At 33.8% G+C, this 17,001-nt stretch overlaps 1 non-coding gene across 1 annotated transcript; it reads right to left on the bottom strand.

Moving 5' to 3' along the window:
• Positions 1–12,432: 12,432 nt before the first annotated feature.
• LOC119624036 (small nucleolar RNA SNORA70) lies at positions 12,433–12,563 on the bottom strand. The gene has a single exon (XR_005240125.2). It is a non-coding gene; the product is annotated as a small nucleolar RNA SNORA70 (small nucleolar RNA).
• Positions 12,564–17,001: the final 4,438 nt, after the last annotated feature.

The raw sequence follows: 17,001 nt of genomic DNA, 5'->3' as shown, positions 1-17,001 counted from the left end.
TAATATATATATTTTTCCACTTAAAAAAAAAAAATACACCAAAAGCAATGGCAACAAAAGCCAAAATTGACAAATGTGTTCTAATTAAACTAAAGAGCTTCTGCACAGCAAAAGAAACTACCATCACAATGAACAGGCAACCTACAGAATGGGAGAAAATTTTTGCATCTACTCATCTGACAAAGGGCTAATATCCAGAATCTATAAAGAACTCAATCAAATTTACAAGAAAAAAACAACCCCATCAAAAAGTGGGCAAAGGATATGAACAGACACTTCTCAAAAGAAGACATTTATACAGCCAACAGACACCATGAAAAAATGTGCATCATCATTCGCCATCAGAGAAATGCAAATCAAAACCACAATGAGAAACAATCTCACACCAGTTAGAATGGCAATCATTAAAAAGTCAGGAAACCACAGGTGCTGGAGAGGATGTGGACAAATAGGAACACTTTTACACTGTTGGTGGGACTGTAAACTAGTTCAACTATTGTGGAAAACAATATGGCGATTCCTCAAGGATCTAGAACTAGAAGTACCATTTGACCCAGCCATCCCATTACTAGGGATATATCCAAAGGATTATAAGTCATGCTGCTATAAAGACACATGCACACGTATGTTTATTGCAGCACTATTCACAATAGCAAAGACTTGGAATCAACCCAAGCGTCCATCAGTGACAGACTGGATTAAGAAAATGTGGCACATACACACCATGGAATACTATGCAGCCATAAAAAAGGATGAGTTTGTGTCCTTTGTAGGGACATGGATGCAGCTGGAAACCATCATTCTTAGCAAACTATCGCAAGAACAGAAAACCAAATACCGCATGTTCTCACTCATAGGTGGGAATTGAACAATGAGATCACTTGGACACAGGAAGGGGAGCATCTCACATCGGGTCCTATTGTGGGGAGGGGGGGAGGGGGAGGGAGGAGGAATAGCATTAGGAGATAAACCTAATGTAAATGACGAGTTAATGGGTGCTGCACACCAATATGACACATGTATACATACGTAACAAACCTGCACGTTGTGCACATGTACCCTAGAACTTAAAGTATAATTTTAAAAAAAAGTTAACAAATCAATGTTGTATATGTGAACATTTTTATAATAAAATGTTGATGGTAATTGCAAAAAAAAAAAAAATAGCTGAGACCGATAAGAACAGAAACTTGTTTCTCACAGTACAGGAGGCTGAAAAGTTCAAGACCATGTTGGCAGGTTTGGCACCAAGTGAGGTCCCAGTTTCTGCTTCTAAAATGGTATCTTGAATGCTGTGTCCTCACATTAACTAGTTCCCTTCAGCCCTTTTGTAATGGACTAATCCCGTTTATGAGTACAGAGTCCTCATGGCCTAATTACTCTTAAAGGCCTCACCTCCTAATACTATTGCATTGAGGAATAAGTTTCAAAAAGGATTTTAGAGGGGAGATAAACATTCAAGCTAAAGCATAATAATCCATAATTTTTGAACGAATGAACAAAAAGTCACTTGCATTTAAATGTGAGAAGGTAGATACTTTCAATGTCAGTTATTTTCTATTCAGTTGCCATTATTCCTGGAAAAATTCAGAGCAATCAGTTGGCTTTCAATTAAATTTACACATTAGTTATAAAAATTTTAAAAGTTAACTCTGTTTCTACCCTTCATGATATTTAATATGTATATTAATTTTATAACAACTACTTAAATTTTTTTCTTTCAATTTTCTAATTCTCTTTCCCTTGTTGAAATGAGCGAACATACACAATACATAGTGACAGATAATGCATTGCTAATGTCTTACTTTGGTAAGATACTTTCATTAATATTTTGAATAGAACTGAGATTTTTATTTTTATATATTTTTTTTAACCAAGCCTGACTCATATTATAGATGATCTAAAGTATTAATGTAATACAAAACCATTGTATTTCTTGGCACAAAGAAAAAATGTGGGTCATGTCAAACACCTGCAATGACAGTTAAATCACGTCACAAATAGATAAGCTAATTATGTTGAAAAATGATTCTGCACATACTATGTAAAGCATTGTCCTTTTCCTCTGTTGGAGGGCATTTATTCATAGACATCATGTATACTTTCTTCCCAAAGGATAGGGTTGACCTAGATCCCTATGGACGACCCTTTATAGTTAAGCTTGCCAACTACTTGTCAGAAATGATTAGTGAGAAATGTAGGAAAGAAAATTTCCCCTGTTGATAACAGGGGGCAAATAGAAGATGCTCTGAAGTTGTCATAAGGAATCATATTTTTTATAATAAGAATATTTTTATTTGCTAATATCTAATATCACAGATCAACTTTTATTTATACATATTCTAGATATGAATTGTATTGAACTTGACAGATTTAGGTAATAGAAAATTCTGTGACAACTCACAAAAAAGTATGTGTGCATTGTAATCATTTTTATTATAAATAATAACTGTATTTTCTTGACAAAATGAAGATATAATAAATCAGGATTTCCCCTCAATCATATCTTTTAGAAACTGAGTTTATGTGTCTTTGGATTTATAATAATCCCAAACTCACATTTTATGTTAAAATACTCATCAAAATGAGATAATTTATTACAACTTTATTTTGGATTATATTCTGAATATATTACAACATAAAAGCTAAAGAATGCTATGCATTTTTTGAAACAGATTTATATAAGCCTCACATTCTGTATTATGAAATCAATGTTAATGTTGGAGTAATATTTTGATCTACTAGATTCATAAAATGAGTGAGAATTCTTCAGCTATTATTTTGAATCCTCTCTTAATAATACAGATAACACTGATTTAAGCTATAGGAAAATGTAATATGCATTGTGTTTGAACAAAGTGTTTACAATTTTGGATGTACATCAACCTATACTAGATCCCTATGTTGTGTAAGACTGAATATCCTAGATCATACTGGGTTCTTACAATCAATAATATTTTACATTAAACATCAAAAATAATATGACATTCATTTATAACCCAGAAAAATGAATAACTCCCATGAGAAATTTATGTTTCATTGCTTCTTATGCTAATAACTTTAAAGTTCAAATGCTAACTTTCTATCTCCATTTTATTTAGAATGTATAATAAATCTTTAATGAAAAAATATGGATTTCTATTTTTGAAAGTTACCTTTTGTCATTTTTTTCTCTGCAGTAGTGTGGATTAAAAACCTGGCTCAGTCCTACTACTAAAATAACTCTTAAAAGTTGGATGAAACATTAAAAAATATATTGTTTTAGTGTCACAATGATCAGACAAGAAGACAAAAATTTTATGAAAATTAAGGTTTTACGTTGAGAGCATTCTCTGGTCCTGATAAGGATGAGGCCATGTTTTCTGGGATTATAAAGAGTAGGGGACCAGAGACAAAGCTCAAAGTCCAACCAAATTGGAAGTGTAGTAAGAGAACACTCTTACACTATTGGAGGGAGTGTAAATTAGTTCAGCCATTGTGGAAAACAGTATGGTGATTCCTCAAGGATCTAGAACTAGAAATACCATTTGAGCCAGCGATCTTATTACTGGGAATATACTCAAAAGATTATAAATTATTTTACTATAAAGACACAGGCACACATATGTTTACTGCAGCACTATTTACAATAGCAAAGACTTAGAACCAGCCCAAATGTCCATCAATGATAGACTGGATTAAGAAAATGTGGCACATATACACCATGGAATATTATGCAGCCATAAAAACCGATGAGTTCATGTCCTTTGCAGAGACATAGATGAAGCTGGAAGCCATCATTCTCAGCAAAGTAACACAGGAACAGAAAACTAAACAACACATGTTTTCATAAGTGGGAGTTGAACAATGAGAACACATGGTCACAGGGAGGGGATCATCAGGGAGGGGCTGTAGGGGTGGGGGGGGCTAGGGGAGTGATAACATTAGGAGAAATACCTAATGTAGGTGACAGGTTGAAGGGTGCAGCAAACCACCATAACACATGTATACCTATGTAACAAAACTGCACATTCTGCACATGGACACAGGGACGGCAGCATTACATACCCGGGCCTGTTGGGGGGTGGAGGGCAAGGGGAGGGAGAGCATTAAGACAAATACCTAATGCATGTGGGGCTTAAAACCTAGATGATGGTTTTAAGGTGCAACAAACAACCATGGCACATGTATACCTATGTAACAAACCTATACGTTCTGCACATGTATTCCAGGACGTAAAGTGAAAAAAAAAAAAAAAAAAAAAGAAAAAAAAAAAGAATGCCCTTTTCTGAGGTTCTTACTAACATGACCTGTGTAACTTGAAAATCCTCAAGACAGAAATTTAAAGTGATCCCATTCTATTTATAACCCTGGGTCCTTTGTATAAACAAATTTATGTAATCCTTTTGGGAACCCTATTTCAATTCTAACCTAGAATTATTTGCATAAATATACTTCAATTAGTTAGGAATTGACAGTAAAACAAAACTAAACACATAGAGAAGCATTGTACATGAAAAGGAAATAGGAGGAAAACAAGAAGATAAAAGAATCACATGAAGAAAGACTGCAGATATTGGAATTATAAGAATGTATAACAAACAAGTTTGAATTAAGTAAGAATTAAAATGAATGATTTAAAAGTTTAATTAAAACAATAGTAAACACATAACTGACACATTCATAATATATTAGAGATAGCTAAAGTGAGAATAACTGCATAATGTAAAACATATTAAATTCACTGTAACTATTAAGAGATGTATAAATATGAACAATAAAGAGAAAGGATTAAATGATAGGAAGACAGAATGAAAATGACTATCACATATTAAACTTGAGTCTAATATATTCATTAGTGAGATTTACTGACAGATTACAGACCTAATGAAAGACATCAAATTCTCAGATTCAAGAGAAATAACACATTACATACAAGATACATAAGATGAATTAATTCCTAGGCACACCTAAGTTTTTATCATAAGCTGTACCTTCAGTCATCTTCATTCTTCTTGACCTGATCTATTTTTCTCATCTTATTTACCACCTTCAAACATATGGTACATATCCTATTTATTTTGGGTATCTCATATTACAATATAATCTCAAAACAGATTTTGTTGATTTTGTTTGCAAGATGTAACCAAAGTGCCTAGATTATTTTTATAGCATAGTATATGTTCAAAAGTTATTACCAAATAAATATAAAGCACATTTATGAATGGTGAAGGAGAATATAAAACAGAGGGAAGACCTTCAAAACTACCACGACAAAATGATACATAACTTAAATGTCAAAATACCAATACTGACTTCTTATCAACAGCAGTAAAATGTAGGAAAAAATTTGGAAAATATCCTCGATGTGTTTAGACACACTTCTATATATTAGAGGTTTATAAAACATAAAACACTTTTTATAAATGAGTCAAAATAATGACATTTTAGACAAAGAATAACAGAAAATTTATCATCCAGAAACACCTTCTAAAGAAATCTCAAAAGACAAATTTCAAACAGAGGAAAATGAACCCAGATAAAGGATTTGAGATAAAATAAATAATAATGAGAAAAATAGAATATATATGGAAAGTATAAAAAATAAAATTTACTTCACTACAAAATTTCAATGTATGTTTATGAAAAACAGAAGCCAAATTTCTGAAAACAATAGACTATAATTAAGAGATTAATCAAAGAGAAAGTTTTAACTTCCTTATGTTTATAAGTAAACATGTTTTGCTGGGGGTCCCTATTGGTCTTCTGCTTTGATGATTTACTTAAACCACTCTCAGAACTCAGAGAAGCAATTATACTCATGTTTATAGTTTATTAAAATAAAAGGATGCAGATTTATATCAACAAAGGAAAAAGGTGCTCAGGGCAAAGTTCAGGAGACACCAGGCACAAACTTACAAGTGTCCCATCACAGTAGAATCACATGCAGATACACTTCAATCTCCCAGTAACACTGTATGCAACCACATGTGAATTCTTGGCAATTAGAGCAGCTTATTTAATCTTTGATGTCCCAGGTTTTTATTGGTGGTTAATCACAGAGGCATACAATGCCCACGTGACAAAACTCAGCAAATTCAGCTTCTTTTCCATGATCCCTCTAGAACAAAAACAGGCATTTGGCATAAATCATATCTTAGAATAAACATATCTGGTTAAATTGATACCACATGGTTCAGATAAATATAACATGGCTCAGGGCCTCGGGCATATAAAGTCAGTCATTCACCATAAACCCAAGGCCTCAGATGTACAAAAACACTCTTCACGGTAATATTACTTCCAGAACTCAGAGGCCAGTTAGTCCTAAAGACAAATTACCTTTAAATGTAGAAGGTTGAAGAAACCCTGGCCTGCTGAGTTAACATATTCTTGCCTAATCCATATTTATTGTCCCTGGTCTAGTCTCTCCTGTGGCAAAACAATCACGTTTTTCTGAGCATCTACATTGAATATAGCATTTATATGACAGTAACAACAGTAATATTAACATGAATATGCCTAGCATCTTATAGACACAGTGTAGGGTAAAGATGGGGTTTTAAAAATTACTAATGCATCCTACAAGACCATTCCATACACTTTAATATTTTGTACAAACAAAATTACCCATTCCTCCTCTCAATCTGCTTTTATTTTTACCTTTTGATAAATCTGTGCAGAACTATTTAGCACTGAAATTAGATAATGGTTAGCTAAATTCTGTTTTCTCAGGCCATTTATTATTCACCCATATTACATTCTGAGGAGGCTTTAATTCAATATCTTAATACATTTGATTATCAATATATACATTATATAACTTCTCTACATAAGATAGTTAAACCTTACCAACAATGCTATTGTAATGTCATATTGCAGTGTGGTCATGTTGCAATTCAGGTTTATTACAGAAAAAGTTATTAAGAATGATAGAGCTATTTGTTACAGCTACTCCACAGAATTGGTCCTTGTCTTTATACCATATATTATTATAAATAAGTGTTGTTACAACTCACAATGATTTGATTATTTCTGGGTTCCTAAAGGGTTGTGGACATAGCTAGTCACCCTGTCTCAGTTCACAGGCTCTAATTGACAACGGTCTCTACTATATGCTGTCATACACCAGGATGCACTCCCTTCTTACAGACAAGACACAAGAATTAGAATTGTTTACATCTCTGCCACCTGTACTACAGGATGTCTTATCCTTATCTATTCTTGGGACAATGGCAATAACAATCAATTAATATAAATTATGGGTGACCTCAAAGATGAGGTCCCTAAAGATTATATAAATGTGTCCCTCAGCATCTAAGGAAAACCATTGCCGCATGGTTATTTAGGCCTCCATCTGCTTTAAAGTGATAAAGTGATGTTATTGAGTCATAATACAAGCTCATTACCAGCATTGGGTCCTAGCATTATCCATCATTAATTGTTGAGTCCACCTTACCCAGTTCACTAAAACTTCATCATTTTTCCAGGTTGAATCTCATCCCTTCCTCTCTCATAGATGAGAATTCCCTCTAATCTATTTTAGTTAATAAATCTTCTTTCCTTAAAAGCCCTTAATGATTAAAAATGAATTCAGTTTCACATTGCCTAGACGAGCACTTATCTCCCTGAAGGATTTTTTCTGTTTTGTAGGCCAATCCTTAACCCAACATGGTTGTTGTCATTGCGGACTAGATTTAACCAGAATCAGGAACCATGTTTTATACTCCAGACTGTTTGGTTGTCAGTATGAGGACAAAAATAAGAAAAAACAAAACAACAAACAGACAATAACAAAACACCAGTTCTCTACAATTTTCGAGAAACAGAAGAGGAAGGAATGCTTCTCAATTCATTTTATGAAGCAAGCATGGCACTTAAACAGAATAAGACATAGATGATAAAAAAAAGAAAAGGAAAAAAAATTAAACAAAACTGTAGACCAACATACCCTAGATGAAAATCTACAAATATACCCTAGATGCAAAATCCTCAACAACTTGAATACAACACTATGTAGAAAAGTGATAAACATGACCAAGCTGTGTTTATTCCAGAAATGCTAGACAGGTTCAACATTTTAAAAAATCTAATAATATAATTCGTCATATTAATATTCTAAAATAGGAAAACACATGATCATTTCAATAAATGCAGAGGAAAAAGACACTATTAAACAGTTACTTGTGATAAAAATGCAGCAAACCAGAAACAGCAAAAAATTCCTTCATCTTGATAAAGAGCATAGAAAAATCCATCATATTTAGCTGTGAAACACTGACTGTTTTCCACATCTATGCTCAGGAATAAAGCAAGGGTGTTTGTTTTTATCACTCTTTTTCAACATAATACTTAGAGTTCTATCCAGTGTATAAGGGAAAAAAGAGAGAATAAAATAAACGCAGATTGGAAATAAATAAGTAAAACTGTTCCTACTTGTGAATAATATTATCATATATGTAGAAATTTTTACAGCATTTAGGAGAGAGAAGGAATGTAGAAAAGGGAAAGGAAGGGGGAGGAAAAAATAAAGGAGAAGGAGAAAGTAAAAGAACAGTGGAAGGAGAAGCAGTGTCTCATAAAATTAAGAGAGATTTAGCAAGATTAGGACACAAGGTAAAAACAGGTTTCCTGATATTTTTAAACGCATTTCAATAACTTCCCAAGCATAAAGATTTCTTAGGTAGTTGAATACTTTTTTCAATTTCCAGAGTCATGAAAGTCTGTTTTAATCAATTTATAGTGGCCTTTTGTGTAGAGGATTTGCTGGTCTTTTCAAGTGACTATAGTCCACATCAATGGGTTGATTGAATACGGAAACTTTCTTGAACTCCCAAGATAAACGCGAATTAATAATGATATATTTTACCAACACACGTGCATGCGCGCGCGCACACACACACACACACACACACACACAGACATGAAAGGATTTAACTGGATAATATTTTGCTGAAGTTTTTGAAATCTAAATTAATCATCTAAAGGCATATTTGTCTACAGGACACTTTCTTGTAATGTCTTTTTTATGGTTTGGTATGGGGATAATGGTAGACTCATAAAATGTTGAAAAGTGTTTCCTCTTTTTTATTTCTTCAAGTTTTGTGTAAAGTACAAATTATATTTCCTTAAATCTTAGTAAAATTTGTCGGTTAATTTATCTAGGTGGGTATTAATAAATTTCAAACATGCATGGGGTGTTCATGCTATTGCTTTCTTTTTGAGTTTGCCTTAGTAGTTTGTATCTTTTGAGGGATTGGTACATTTAACATAAATCAACTAATTTATATTTATAAACTTCATCATGGTATTCATTTAGATATTCTTAAACTTTTGTAGGACAATGGAAATGTTATTTCTATCATTCTTTTTTTGTTTGTTTTGAGACAGAGTCTCGTTCTGTCACCTAGGCTTGAGTGCGGTGGCCTGATCTTCACTCACTGCAAACTCCGCCTCCCAGTAGGTGGGAATTCTTGTGCCTCAGCCTCCCGACTAGGTGGAAATGTAGGCATGCACCACCATGCTCAGCTAATTTTTGTATTTTTAGTAGAGACAGGGTTTCACTATGTTGGCCAGGTTGGTCTGCAACTCCTGACCTCAAGTGATCCGCCTGCCTCGGCCTCCCAAAATGCTGGGATTACAGGCATGAGCCACCACCCCCAGCCACTTCTATCATTCTTAAAATTTGTAAATTCTTTATTTCCTATTATTTTCTCCTTAGTTTGGCCAGAGATTTAACAATTTTATTGATCCCTTCAAAGATCTAAGTTTAGTTTAAATTACTTAACTGTATACTTTTTTTCTCTGTTTAATGTTGTTTATTTCTTCATCAACCTTTATTATTTTCTTCTTTCTGATTGCTTCAGAATTAATTTGTTCTCATTTTTATAATAGTAAGTTGGAAGCTTTCATCATAATTTCAAGATAATTTTTCTGTTCTAATGCAAGCTCTTAATGGGATAGATTTTTCCCTGAACACAGCAATTTAAGCATTTTGATACGTTATGCTTTTTTTATTTATCTTACTTTTGGCTAGGTTCATGTTTAAATATACATAAGTGCAAGAATATTTTCCCTTGAGTTATATGGATTTAGAGATTTAAAAAAGGCAAAAATAAAAATTTTGGAAATTTATAGGAGACTTAGTTCACCATAATTGTTACATAATTGTACATATGTTGCAAGTAATGTACTAAGAAAAGTAATTACATTTGTATACATGTTTGGTCCTTAATGATGAAATTAATACACAGTTGTCTAACTATAATAATTTCCTTATAATTACACTAGTTTTCCTTTGGTGCCACAAGATGATGAACCTCACTTCAGTGTGACCAAGCAAAATAAGTTACAAAAACTGTCCAATCAATGTGAACATATCTCAAATTCATATGAATTTTATAAATATTTTACATGTAAATTAAACTAGAAATTTAAAATATATAATATATTTTATTTCAGAAATATCTGTTTGCCTTTTGGAAATCAAAGTTCAAAACCATCTGTTGTCATCTTTAAATAACTATTTTTTAAGTTAATTTCTACCTGGATCTATGAAAATGCTGTCACACAATGTGGAAATAAAGAAAACATTTACAGAAAAATTGTCCGTATGGACACATTTTAGACAGATGATCTAATTAGCATAGTAGCCACCAAACTGGTAAATAAACACTTTTGTTGATTTACTGTTTAATCAGCATCTATTCTAAATTCTGTAATATTATTTAGTAAAACAGTTTATTTCAATCCATAAATGTATTTTATAAATTTATGCCCAGTAAACTGCCAGGTAAACCGTGGAATTATTAACTGGTTTCTGTAAGTGTTGGTCTTTTTTATTTCAAGCTGCTTTCTACAGTGGATTGATGAGAGTTGAAGAAGATTAAAATGCTTATTCTGTAATGAAAGCTAATGCTGGCATGCTGATATATAATCTCTATAGAACAAAAAGTATTCATGCCTTAGTCTCAGATTTTTAATAGTGGTTCTAAGCACTCTTAAAATTGTATTATTTAGACATCTTATCCTATATTTAAAAAATATTTTCTTAGAATACTGTGGATGTTATACAAGTCATATAACAGAGAGATAATTTCTTATGTAAATTTACAATACAATTTTTTTTAAATAAAACTATTGTGAAATTATTTCCAAATGTTATAAATGTTAATGAGTTTTGTTATATTGGTTCCAATATTTCTAGCATACAGAAAACATCATTTTCCCTGGGAATTAATATTTGGAAATGATGTTTAAGAAAAACCATGTTTCATGTTGGAAAATGCTATGTCTGGTATAACTATAGATGTTTGGAAAGCTGTTCAGTTATGCTAAAGATAAAGAAAGGAGAGAAAAATGACAGAAGGGGAAGTCTGAACAAAACAAAATAATACCTGAAAATGTTGAATGTACATCTAATATTTGTGAATGTTTATGTTCTCTATTTCATCATTATTTAAACATTTATATTTTCAAAGGGAAACAGTAATTTTTTTGAAATCATTTTAGTTTTTTACAGAGTGCTGTATTTTTTTCTTTTCAATTTCAATTTGATAAGCAAACAAAATGAAAGTCAGAATATTATAGATAATTAGATTTACTTTTTGAGGTTTGTTGAAACTCTTTATCCTTTATGTATGTATTTCAAGTAGTATAATAAAAAAGAAATATAAAATGATTAGATATACATAAAGGTATTGCAGATAATGTTTTTGACATGTTCTTTCTTTCAATATATTTTGCAGATATAGCCATTCCAGATTATTATTTCACAAACTAAGATGATTCTCAGTAGGGAAGTCTTACTGCATGCCGTTTTCATCAAAGGGAGTTTAGTTTATTTGCCTGTCTGAATATTGACATTATATTACTAATTTACACATTGGGGAAAGGGTCAAGAGGTCTCCAAATTTTTGTTGACTTGATATTAACCTGAAAGGGGAATGTTAATAACTGACAAAATATATCCACAGTAGTTAGACATCAAGATAAAGTTACGTTTATTTTTTTAAAAAATCTACTGCATATTGTTGAATTATTTTATATTATATATATATTTGATTACAGGAAATAGAATTCATTGGTAGGCATGAGTAAAGAGGGGGCAGCTCTTTTCAAATGCAGGGCTAGCTGCTTGTACAGGGGCCCATGATTCTGGGGATATATTTGGCCCCATAGCCATCCAGGATGAATTGCTTCTCAGCCACCAAGTCTTAAAATGTATGCGCATTAAACAGTAAAATCGCACTTCCTTGAGATGTGGTTCTTTGGGCATTCATTGAACTTGAACTTGGCCCTAAATAAGGACTCAATTGTATGCTCCAGGTTTTGCAGCTCGGTATGGATGAAAATGACCAATGTGAACTCTGGCCTCTGTGTCCTGGGGCTTTCCAAAGGCATAATACATCCAGTCTTAAACCTAGATTGGGGAAAGCACTAGATTTGAGACATAAATGTTCAATGGCAAAGGCTATTGCACACAAGGAACAGGCTGCTGTACACTACCTAGGATGCTGCTGTTTGCAGCCATTGCACACCAGACTCCCACTAGAAAAAGAGCTGGGTAGCTTAATTGATTGTAGAAATTATTTTATATATTAAATTTTTCGGGATTAGTATATTTTATTCAAGATAGCTAAATGTAATTTATATTAGACTATATACAGTTAGTTGTAAATTATAGAAATTGTGCACATCAAAGTCATATTAAGTGGGCAATATGGCCTTTAACATAATAAAGTTTATTGATAAAAAAATAAAATAATGTGGTTTTGTAGTGCTCTTGTATATTAACTAAAACAAATTAATAAAACCTATTGAAACCCATAATCTTTAAAACTATCTACTTACACTTTGAGAGGCCTAGGTGGGCTGATCACCTGAGGTCAGGAGTTCAAGACCAGCCTGGCTAACATAATGACATCCGCCTTTACTAAAAATACAAAAATTAAACAGGCATGGTGGTGCTTGCCTGTAATCCCAGCTATTCAAGAGGCTGAGGCACAGAGAACTGCTTGAACCCAGGAAGGGAAGGTTACAGTGAGCCAAGACTGGGTCACTGAACTACAATCTGGGCAACAGAGCGAGACTCCGTCTCAAAACAAAACAAAACAAAAAAACAAAAAAACAAAAAACAAAAAACACACAAAAAATGCTATCTACTTAAATATTTCATTAAAATAAATATTTTTATGCTATCCTAGGTTTGTTTTGTCTCAATAATATAAATAGTGTATTGGTTGTCTGAAAGTGTTAAATAGAAGCATATTTTAGGACATTGCTGAAATATCAACCTCCTCTTCTTACTCAAAGTTATGCAATGGTGTATTGATTAATGCATTGGAATTTGTTAATAAGCAGTTTGTATGCCTGAAAAACCAGCGTTCAGAGGCATGTAGGTTAAATCCAGCAATCAAATATCAGAGAGATATTTCAGAATATTATTTTTGTATAAGAGAAAACACTTTTCAAAAAAAAAAGTAAGGTCATTAGGAAGGCATTGTAAAGTTAATCTTTTCCAGCAAAGCTATTACATTTATTTTTCTGCAGTTCTTTAGTTATAAAAAGCAGAATGTAGTTACAGGATCTAGTCAGGGTTAAATTGATTGAAAAATGAAAAACATTGTTTCATTTTTAAATGGATTAACAATTAAGCAAGTTGTTTATGTTGTCCCACTTATATACTAGAGTATGCTACATTCTTTTGGGCATCTTTTAGACCATAGGGCTAAAATTTTGAGAATGACAGAGAGATAATTCGGAGCTCAGCACAAAGCAACGTGTTACGAATTAGGAAAATAAATAGAATAGAGATCAAAATTAGATAGATGCAGAATTGGAATGATACTGAAAACAAGAGATAGAACTGCAGAAAATACTATGGCAGATCATTCATTCCTTTGAATGGTGAAAGTAATAAAATGGCTGACAATTGAAATGAAAAACCAGACCCAGATGAAAAAATGCAAACCAGTAAATTTGCCTAGCCCTATTATTTTACTCAATTGTAGGAAATACATTAAAAAAAAAAAAGTTGTTTAATATGAATCCTTTTTTCTAACATGGGAAGAACGCACCACTACATCTTTCTCATGTTTTCATTCAAATGTTTGTGTTTTCTCATATAATTTATAATTTTAATTTATTTTTCAATAGATGTTGCCCATACAGTCTAGTTAGATTCATAGTTGCAATGTTTCATGGGGTATATTTGCTCCCTATGGAATAGCACATAACATTAATCTCCAGATGTGTCACTAGAGGGATTTGTATATATCCACATAAATCTACAGTTGCAAGTAGAAAAATTACCTGTGGAAATGTTGTGATATGAATGTTTTTTAACTTTTTAAAAAGTAAAGAGAAAATGATGAACAAATATGAGTTGGAAATCAGAATGAACAAATCATGAAAATATAGTGTACCCTTTCAAACATTTTGAAAATTAAGAGAAATTGGTAGAACAGCTATATTATCATTTACAAAAATGTTTCTCTACCTGTAGAATAAGCAATTACTTTGCCCTCTAATTTCCAAATAACTTACAGAACATTTATTTCCTACTGTAATTGGAATGGCAGGCTGGCAGACTGAGTTGGTAGCCCAATTGGTTCCTCACATCAAAAGATTCCCTTTATTATTTCCTTATTTTCTCTTTAATTCTGGCACTCCTTCATGATTGAACTTACAGTTGTTCTTTTGTCTACTAATTTTCAAGTAAGTCTGTGCTCTCTATAACTTTCTATCTCAATTTCCTTCTACCTTCAGCCTTTTGTCTAAACATTCTTATTCTGGCTTGTTTCCCTTAACTCTTGACATCAATCTCTGTTCCTTCAATATTCTGTTTCTTCTGCTGGAAGCACTCTTTCCCAGATTTCACCCATTTTACTTGTGTCAATCTCTGTGTCTGAGTTAAATGTTTCCTTAGGTTTCTATCTAGGATTGTCTGTCCATTTGTAATTTTTCTATATCTGTCATGGTAACACACTTACATCCTTTACTGAAAAATGTCTCCTTTTAAAAATATATCTATGTGTTTGTTTATTTTCTTAAAATGCCCTCTTAAGCTTCAATGTCAAAGAAGATAAGTATGATATTTGGATAGTAATATCCACCACTTAATACAGAAACTATTCTAGCACTTGTATAGGTAGTATAGGACATATTTTTTAGAACTCTAAAATAAAAAAATCATATACTTGAGTTAAATATTCATTTCCCACTGCTATCTCCTTTCCCTTTTAACACGTTGATATCATTTGGATCTGTGTCCCCACCCAAATTTCATGTCAAATGGCAAGTCCCACTGTTGGAGGTGGGGCCTGTTGGGAGGCGATTGGATCATTGGACGGTTTCTCTTAAATGGTTTAGCACCATCTCTTTGGTGCTGTTCTTGTGATAGCGAATGAGTGAGTTATTTTGAGTCTAGATGTTAAAAGTGTATAGCACCACCCCACCTCTCACTCTTCTTCCTGCTCACAGTCAAGTGAAGTGCTGGCTCCCTCTTCACCTTCTGCCATGATTGTAAGTTTACTGAGGCCCCCCCAGAAGCCCAGCAGATGCATCATGTTTTCTGTATAACCTGCAGAACCATGAGCCAATTAAACTGCTTTTCTTTATAAATGACCCAGTCTCACGTATTTCTTTAGAGGAATGTAAGAATGAACTAATAGAGAAAATTGGTACAGAGGAATGAGATATTGTTGTAAACATACCGGAAAATGTAAAAGTGGCTTTGGAACTGGAGAGTGGGCAGAGGTTGGAAGGGTTTGGAGTGATCAGAAGAAAACAGGAAGATGAGGGAAAGTTTTGAACTTATGAGTCTTGTTACATTGTTGTGACCAAGCTACTGATAGAAAGGCATGATGTAGTCCAGGCTGAGGAGGTCTCAAATAGAGTTCAGGAACTTATTGGGAACTGGAGTAAAGGTCGCTTTAGTTAGATATTAGCAAAAAGGTTGGCTGCATTGTGCCCCTACTCTCGGGATCTGTGGAATTTTGAACTTGAGAGTGATGATTTAGGGTATCTGGTGGAAAAAATTTCTAAGCAGCAAAGCATTCAGGAGGTAGCCTCACTACTTCTAACAAACTATTTTGATGAGTGTGAGCAAAGAAATGACCTCAAACTGAAACTTATATTTAGAAGGGAAGCAGATTGTAAAAGCTTGAAAAATTTGCAGGCTGGCCATGTGGTAGAATAAAAGCTCATTTTCAGGAAAGAAATTCAAGCAAGCTGCAGAAACTTGGTTAACTAAAAGGTAGGCAAATGCTGATAGCCAACAAAATGGGGAAAGACCCTCCAGGGCATTTCAGAGACCTTTGTGGCAACCCTTTTCATCACAGGCCCGGAAGCCAAGGAGGGAAGAATGGTTTTGTGGCCCAGTCGTAGGGCCCCACTGCCCTGTGAAGCCTTAGGACACTACTATGTGCATCTCAGCTGCTCCAGCTCTAGCCATGGCTCCTTGGGGCCAAGGTACAGCTCAGGCTGCTGCTCCAGAGGGTTCAAGCCAAAAGTCTTGGTGGCTTCCATATAGTGTTAAGCCTGAGGGTGCACAGAGTACAAGAGTTGAGGCTTGGGAGCCTCCACCTAGATTTCAGAGGATATATGGACAAACCTAGATGTACAGTCAGAAGTCTGCTGCTGGGTCAGAGCCCTGATGGAGAACCTCTACTAGCGCATTGAAGAGGGGGAAAGGTGGGGTTGGAGCCACCACACAGAGTCCCTACTGGATCACTACCTAGTGGAGCTATGAGAAGAGGGCCACTATCTTCCAGACCCCAGAATGGTGACCAACACTTCTACTGCGTACCTGAAAATAATGTAAGCACTCAACACCAGCCCTTGAGAGCGGCTGCAGGAGCTGAACCCTGCAAAGTCACAGGAGTGGAGCAGCACAAGGCCTTGGGGGCTCGCCCCTTGTAGTGGTATTCCCTGGATGGGAGACAGGGCGTCGAAGGAGATTGTTAAGCTTTAAGACTTAATAACTTCCCTACTGGGTTTCAGACTGCATGCGGATCATAG

The sequence above is a fragment of the Chlorocebus sabaeus genome, chromosome 7, assembly GCF_047675955.1.
Source record: "Chlorocebus sabaeus isolate Y175 chromosome 7, mChlSab1.0.hap1, whole genome shotgun sequence".
Classification (NCBI taxonomy): Eukaryota; Metazoa; Chordata; class Mammalia; order Primates; family Cercopithecidae; genus Chlorocebus; species Chlorocebus sabaeus.
Note: the sequence above shows the minus strand (reverse complement) of the source record. Positions and strands in the feature narration are given on the sequence as shown.